Below are 8,134 nucleotides of genomic sequence, written 5' to 3' on the forward strand. Positions count from 1 at the left end.
TTCAACCAATTCGACTTTTTTTTGTTCATTTCTGAATTGAGTGGTTCTACTGAATTCAGTATGCTCTGCTGTCTTATAGCCCTAAAGTTACATGAGTATGATAAAGCCATTTCTACCAGTAAACTATAAATAATATGACATTTACAATATAAGAACAATGAATTATTTTATTTCAAAGCCCTCAGATAACGAAGTCAATTTCTTACTCTAAAAATTAGTAAATAGTCTTGGGGTAAGGGTGGCTCTCACCTGTAATCCCAGCACTTTGGGAGGCTGAGGCAGGAGGATCACAAGGTCAGGAGTTCGAGACCAGCCTGGCCAATATGGTGAAACCCCATCTCTACTACAAATACAAAAATTAGCCAGACATGGTGGTGCGTGTCTGTAGTCTCAGCTACTCAGGAAGCTGAGGCAGAAGAATCGCTTGAACCCAGGAGGTGAAGTTTGCAGGGAGCTGAAATTGCACCACTACACTCCAGCGTGGGCAACAGAGTGAGAATCCGTTTCAAAAAAAAAAAAAATTTAGTAAATAAAGGGAAAGTGTTAGGCTATATATCAGTATATATCAGCATTACAAAAGAGGCTTGACTTTGAGGGAAAACTCTTCATTCTGAAAAAACATGATCGCTCGCTAACAAATGTCAAATGAATTATCAAATTAGAAAACCACAATTTTGTAACCTTGAATGAATTAACTGATTCAGTCCAGGATCATCAATGGATGCTACAAGTATTCAGGGAAGAGTTGATGGAGAACCTAGTAATGCGCAGAACCAAAGTTCTGTCTCACAAATCATCTGCTGATCATGCGAGTGGGAAGATGCTTTTATAATAGGGAGAGAGAACCGTGGGCAGCCTCCCAACCCAAGCACCAATCTTGGAATCACTGCGCGTGGGTAGCCTGGCACTGACATGATGCAATACAAAACGTACAACTTCAGCAGTGAAGGCTTCTGGGAAACAAGTGTTTAACCTGAATTTAATCTGTGAACCCAAAAGCATCTGAGATAGGTCTCAATCCATTCAGAAAGTTTATTTTGTCAAGGTTAAGGATGCACCTGTGACACAGCCCCAGGAGGTCCTGAGGACAGGTGCCCAAGTGGTCAGGGTACAGCTTGCTCTTATACTTTTTACAGAGACACGAGACATCTATCAATACCTGTAAGACATACACTGGTTTGATCTGGAAAGGTGGGAAAACACCGGGGATGACTTTCAGGTTATAGGTAGATTTAAAATTTTCCTTATTGGCAATTGGATGAAAGAGTTATTATCTAAAGACCTGGAATCAATAGAAAGGAATGTCTGAGTTATGGTGATAAGGGATCGTGGAGACCAAAGTTTTGTCATGTCATGCAGATGAAGTCCCCAGGTAGCAGGCTTCAGAGGCAATCAATTGTAAAAAGTTTCTTATCAGACTTAAGGTCTGAGTTGATGCTAATGCTGGTCAACTTTTCCTGAATTCCAAAAGGGGGAGGGTTTGATGAGGCATGTCTGACTCCCTCTTCCCATCATGACCTGAACTAGTTTTTCAGGTTGACTTTGGAATGCCCTTGGCTGAGAGGAGGCCTCCATTCAGACGGTTGAGGGGGACTTAAACTTTTATTTTTGGTTTACAAGTCAATCTTAAGATCTAACTTGCAATGTACAGGGAGGAACAAGGACGGCAAACAAAATGCATGGCTGTAAATGAATATATTCTTATTTTTTAGAGATGCTTACTAACATATATGATAAATTAAAACAAAAAATAGATTGGCACAAATGTAGGAAACTATGAACAATTGTTAAATCTGGTTGGTGAGTACATGAGTGTTTCTCGCTCTTCTCTTCTGTATGTTTAAATTTTTTTATAACATAAAATAAAAAACAGGAGGATGCTGTAAGAATATTTTAAAATGAAAACTTCTAAAAGAATACATCCTTTTTGAGATGGAGTCCTGCTCTGTTGCCCAGGCTGGAGTGCAGTGGCGTGATCTCGGCTCACTGCAACCTCTGCCTCCCGGGTTCCAGTGATTCTCCTGTCTCAGTCTCCTGAGTAGCTGGGATTATAGGCACGTGTCACCACGCCCAGATAATTTTTGTATTTTTAGTAGAGATGGGGTTTCACCATGTTGATCAGGCTGGTCTCGAACTCCTGACCTCGTGATCCACTTGCCTCAGCCTCCCAAAGTGCTGGGATTACAGGCGTGAGCCATCGTGGCCAGCCTGCATCTCCTTTTTACCAAACATTCTAATGACACTGTGTAGAAAGCTGAATATTCTTGGAGGTTTTGTGGTATTACTGGCTTAGATGAGAAACAACTGAAGTTGGAAAAATAAGCCAGTTAGAGCACAGAGATGCAACAGGACATTCCTCCCAACACCCTACTGCAGTGCATTAATAAAAGTAGTTATGTCATGTGTGGTTAACAGTATGTAACAATAAAGGTGCTTTTAAAACCTCCTCCTACCTCTCTTGGAATGCAGAGCTCATACAGTGTCATGTGGAGCTTTGTTAGCTGTTATTTCTATTCTTTGTCCACAGCATGGTCAGTGGTGTTCAGAGTGACTTATGAAATCCCAAGAGAATGTGCCCTTCAATGCTTGGAAACACTCTAATCCCCACATCTAAGATTGCAAACCCCAGGTTTCAGAGCAGTTCTTAGAGTTGGAAGGTTTCCAGTGGGATCAAGTGGGTGGTGCGTGTGAAGGAGTGAACTTCAAACCCACCCATAAACTGAAAAGATGGACGCTCTTGGAACGTAGTGCCTTTTGGAACTAACAACATACCATTACCTCCAGGTGCCCGGATTGATGGAGACGAGCCATGCCAAATTCCGTTCTCTTGGCTGGAAATTCCAGGATAGTGCTGGTACTGGTGAGTGACATTTTCTTGGAATGTCACCAGGGGTTATAAAGTGCTTCCCCAACCCCTACATTTCTAAGGTATGAAAGGTAAAGGAGAGCATATAGAAAATTTAAATTATCACTAAAAACATGGCAATGGAGTCAACTGAGAAGAATCCACAAAGGATAGAGTCCAACTGAGTCATTGCAAGCCCATTTCTTAAGGACTCCCTCCCTACTCCATGAAATAAGATCTAACAATGGAATTGCCAACTCCAGTCTCACTGAAACACAACAGGCTTTATTTTATAAGTGTGCTCTTTATGATTCTGTAATCTGTAGTGTACAGGGGAACCTTTTTGCAATTTTGGTGCCGATGCTCTCTGGGCTTGTTATCCCAGGCTTTTACTGCCTGTCGTTTGGCTTGTTTTGTTTTGTTTAGGGGTCGCTATGTAATTCCAGCCCTGGCGTAACCTGAATCTGTGCAGGGGGCTTGTGTGGGTTGTGTGTGTGTGTGTGAACTGCGTGTGCTCCCCAAACATCAGGAAGACCCCAAGGGTGGACCATGCAGATTTCTGTCACGAGAGTAATGTGGCCCTTTGCGCTTGGTGCTCTGGGTGACCTGCCCTCTGCGGAGTCCAGGTGTGGGGCTGTTTCTCCAGCCACCAACCTCTACCCTCCACCCAGGTCTGCATGCTGACCCAAGATTGAAGAGGAAAACTTGGTCTTTGTAGCACCACACTTAGCCAGCTGACATAAGAGATTTACCGCCCTCCCTTAACCCATTACATGGTAATAAATGGAAGCTGGCATCATTTTTTATCAGTCTAAGAATTTTGAAGCCTGGCTAAATTCCTTTTTCTATAATCAGAGGGTGTAGAAAGTCACATTTGTTTTTTAAACTGATGCTTTGGAAGATCCTGGTCAAAATTGTGGGCTCTGGGGTCTGAAACTTTGATTCAAACCTTGACTCTACTGCTTATTAACTTTGGGACCTGACATATGACTTAAACTAAGCCTTAGTTTCCTTGTTTGTAAAATAGGTCTATTGATGAGATGGTGCACACAAATTGCTTAGCTCAGTTCCTGGTATATAGTAGATGCCTCCTAAATAATAGCTATTAGTATTTCCAATCTTGCTCTTCCCTGCTCCCTGCCAAAACTGAAAATGTGACTTACCAAATGACAATTGCAGGGTTATTTCAAAACAGTGTCTCCTATGTACATATAGGAAATACACGGTAAGAATTGGAGGGGAAATTACAATACCAGGTATTAAGAGTACAATTACTACAACTCAAAAAGTATATAGAAAAGGGTGTGAGTTATAAGTAGTTGCAAAGTTCTGGGGCCCGTTTAAGTCTGGATATTATGTAGAAGCTTAACCAGGTGGTTGTGAAATTTTGCCATTGATATGAAATATTTATTTTATTAACTTTACTCTCTATAAATTATTCTTATCAAAACTATCAACACCACTACCACCACAGCTATAAAACTTTTAGAAGCAGAGACCTATTAATACATGGTTAAAACAATGACATTTCAGTTTCTTAATTTATTTACTATCTAATTAGTCTTAAATTATTTACTTTATATCAAGAAAACTCTATGAATCTACAAAAGTATCACTAGAATTATGTGCATTTAGCAAGGCTGTAATATATAAAGTCACTATACAAAACTCATATTTCTATATGCTAGTAACAAACACTTCAAAGTGAAATTTCAAAAATCAGTACCATTTACAATGACAATAAAACTTCAAATACCTAGGGATAAATCTAATAAAAATGTATAAGACATCTACATAAAAACTATAAAACATTTCTGAGGACAATGGAAGAGGCCTAGATAAATAAAGGAATATACTATGTTCATTGATTGGAAGACTTAATATTGCTAAGATGTCTTAAACTTATTCATTGGTTCTATACAATATACATATAAATTACAGCAGGTTTCTTTTAAAGAAATAAATGAGCTGATTCTAAACTATATATGGAAACGTGAAGGATCTAGAATATCTGAAATTATTTTGGAAAAAATCCCCACAGATTTGGAAGACTTAAATAATATGAGTTCACATACGATAAAGCTACAATAGTCAAGACAGTAGGGTACTGGCATAAAGACAGACATACAAATCAACTGAATGAACTAAAGAGTTGCTCAATAGACCAACAAACACAGTCAACTGATATTCCACAAAGATGTCAAAGTAATTCAATGGAGAAAGGAAAGTTTTTGTAATAAATTTTGGTAGAACTAGATATGCCTTATTCCTACAATGGAATACTATACAGAAATTAAAAAGTATAAACTGCAGATACATCCAACAACACAGATGAATCTCAAGTACAATACAGTAAGCAAAAGAAGCCAGACTCCAAAGAATGCATAGTTTGATCAATTCATAGAAAATTCAAATAAGACAATACTAATCTATATGTATAAATATCTACATCAATCAGAAAGTGATGGGGGAGGGGAAATTGACTACCAAGGGCTCAAGGGAACTTTCTGGTGTGTTCAAAACTGTTTTATATCTTGTTTTGAGTGGTGGTTACCAAAGTATATACAATTCTGAAAGAGTGTTGAGCTGAACCCTTGGTAGTTGTGTATTTTATTTATGTTACTTATACCTAAATTAATTTTTCCAAAATAAGAAATAAAAATTCCTTAGAGGAGGAAATGTGGTAGAATAGTTTCCTACCACAGAGAAACCATCTTTTCCATTTATCCTAAATGACAAATCTTTGATTGAATTCTTTTACATCCCTGTTACTTTTCTCTAGGATCCAGGCCAGGAAAATCCTTAAAGCCATCAAACCAGTTTCCAGTGCTTCCTTCTCTCCATCCCACCCTGCCCACTGCATCGTTAGATACTGGCAGAGATGATTTTAGAAACAAAAGTGCATTTAGCAATAAAAATCAAACTGAAAAACAGACACACTTTTCTCTCCCTAAGAATAAAAATGGATAGAGCTACCTCACTGCATTGTCTTCTTAAATAATTCTCCTCTGTTCTCTTTTTATGGGATTGAAGTTTCTACTTTTGTAAATGAATCCCGATGACCAACACTGGTCATGCTGTTTGCTGTCTCATCTACCGTCATGCGGTGTGCAGGACCCCTTGGTTTACTCCTGGCTTCTCCCTTGATAGAGCTGATAGAACTCTATCGCCTCTAACTTACCCTGATGCTTAGGGGTGCCAAACTGTGACAATCAGCAAATGATAGCAAATAACATAAATTGAGCCATTACTACACGCCAGGTTTTATCTTATGCCATTTACTTATATTAGCTGAATTGTATCTCCACAACTATCCTATGAGGTAGGACCATCATTATCCCCATTTTACAGATGAGGAAACAGAGGCACAGGAGGGTTAAGTAACCTCCATCAAGTATGTAGCAGGGTTAGGGTATGATTCTAGATGGTTTGTCTCAGAGTCCACGTCTTTGTCACAATGTCATGCAACCTCATTAATGTTTTAGCCAAAGGGAACAAATAAAACCACAAGCAAGTGCCACTGCTGTGCACTGTGTTTGATAATGAAGACAGTCTTGGCAATAGGTACAGTGCTCGCATGAAACATAGACAACGTTTATCAGCATAAGTAGACACTCACAGATATAGTTCTGATTTCATAGAAGCTTATGGTGTTGAATTTTATTACACTGCAGCTGTTGATGTCATTCCTCTGGATTTATACCTGGTTTCACTGAACTACCTAGAGGGATAAGCCTTCTTGCTTTGGGGGCATAAATAAGAGCATCACCCACCTTCCAAGGAGATGAGCTGTTAGACCCTACGAACGACCTCTTTAGAGTTTGTTAGTGGAGACCTTAACAACATGTCTGCAGTGACTCCCAAAGACCCTCGCATAATCCAGAAATGCACTGGATTTTAGCTTTTCTTTGGAAATAGATCTTGCTGTTAATCTACATGAAGGCAAAGTCTGTGTAACCCCAAATTATCCCATTTCCATGTACTCAGTGATTAAAAACCAACCAACCGTCCCCTCTTATCAAAGTGAGGTAAGAATAGAAGTATGTTTTGCTGACATTCTCTCAAGCCCAGATATATAAACCTGCCTAAATTCTAGGCAGTCAGAGTCACTTAATAAAACAAGCTGGTGAACTAATCATTGACACCCAATCTGCTCATCACAACTCATAGAAGTTTCTCTCTCTTTCTTTCTATCCATCTTTCTTTCTTTCCTTGAAATCCGTGCCCATCCTGCACCTAACTCACCTGCCTGCTCTAATTATTTTAACCTTCCATGGTTGGCAGAAACTCAAGCCTTGAAATAAAACTAAGCAGAGATGTAATTTACAAGTTGTGAGTGTCACTCACCGTGCTGCTGTGTCCCCAGCCAAGTCCAGTGCTGTATCTGAAAGTTCTTCTGGAGCTCCCCTTGAACATCTTACTCCCTCTCTTGGCAGGTGCCTGGCTCCTGACTTCTGCCTGGCTGGGCTGCTTGCCTCTCTCAGCTTTTCCCAGCTCTCCCTTCCCACCAGTCAGGCCCCCCTGGCTTTAACTGGGACTCAGGGTGCTCGTCGTCCTTCCTGGACTCCTGGTGGGTGCCCAGCCCGCGCCTGCATCGGATATCTCTCAGGCCTCCCCCAGATCCCAGGCCTGTGGCACACCTAGTTTCAGCTATCAACGCTGCCCTCTCAGTACGTGCCATTCCTACTCTGTCCACTCTGAAAAGGGACCAGTGTCTCTCTCGGGCTCCACTCACAGAGTCCCTATTCTCTCAACAAAAGGCCAATCAAATACCAAGATGGTTTCACTGACGTCTCACCCGGCTCGAATGACCAGTTTTCTTAGGCCTCATTGTTGCTGGCGACTGCTGGTGCCTCTTGGTGTTCAAATTCAGAAGAAAGCCCAGACTGAGAGTGGCATTAGGAGACAGGAAAATCTCTGGAGGGAAAGCAAGGGCTTGAAGAGGGGCCCATGGAAGAAACATGCATGGCAGGAGGACCAGCGTGGAGGCCTCAGTTGGACAGAAAAGAACAGGGAAGTGGTGGACAATGGGTGAATCTACCCAGGCGGCCAAGAGAGATATACACAGATGGTGGGCATAGTGGCTCATGCCTGTAATCCCAGCACTTTGGGAGGCCGAGGTGGGCGGATCACTTGAGGTCAGGAGTTCAAGACCAGCCTGGCCAACTTGATGAAACCCCATCCCTACTGAAAATACAAAATATTAGCTGGGTGTGGTGGTGCACGCCTGTAATCCCAGCTACTCGAGAGGCTGAGGCTGGAGAATTGATTGAGCCTGGGAGATGGAGG

At 41.0% G+C, this 8,134-nt stretch overlaps 1 protein-coding gene across 1 annotated transcript in view; it reads right to left on the reverse strand.

Annotated features, from left to right (window-relative positions):
• CLDN14 (claudin 14) overlaps positions 1-7,592 on the reverse strand; it is a 114,602-nt gene extending 107,010 nt beyond the window's left edge. The window contains 1 exon segment of the mRNA XM_033232431.1: positions 7,193-7,592. The gene's annotated coding sequence lies outside the window, so the exon portion shown is untranslated.
• Between the last annotated feature and the right edge of the window lie 542 nt (positions 7,593-8,134).

The sequence above is a fragment of the Trachypithecus francoisi genome, unplaced genomic scaffold (genome assembly GCF_009764315.1).
Source record: "Trachypithecus francoisi isolate TF-2019V2 unplaced genomic scaffold, Tfra_2.0 Lachesis_group14, whole genome shotgun sequence".
In the NCBI taxonomy this organism is placed as follows: Eukaryota; Metazoa; Chordata; class Mammalia; order Primates; family Cercopithecidae; genus Trachypithecus; species Trachypithecus francoisi.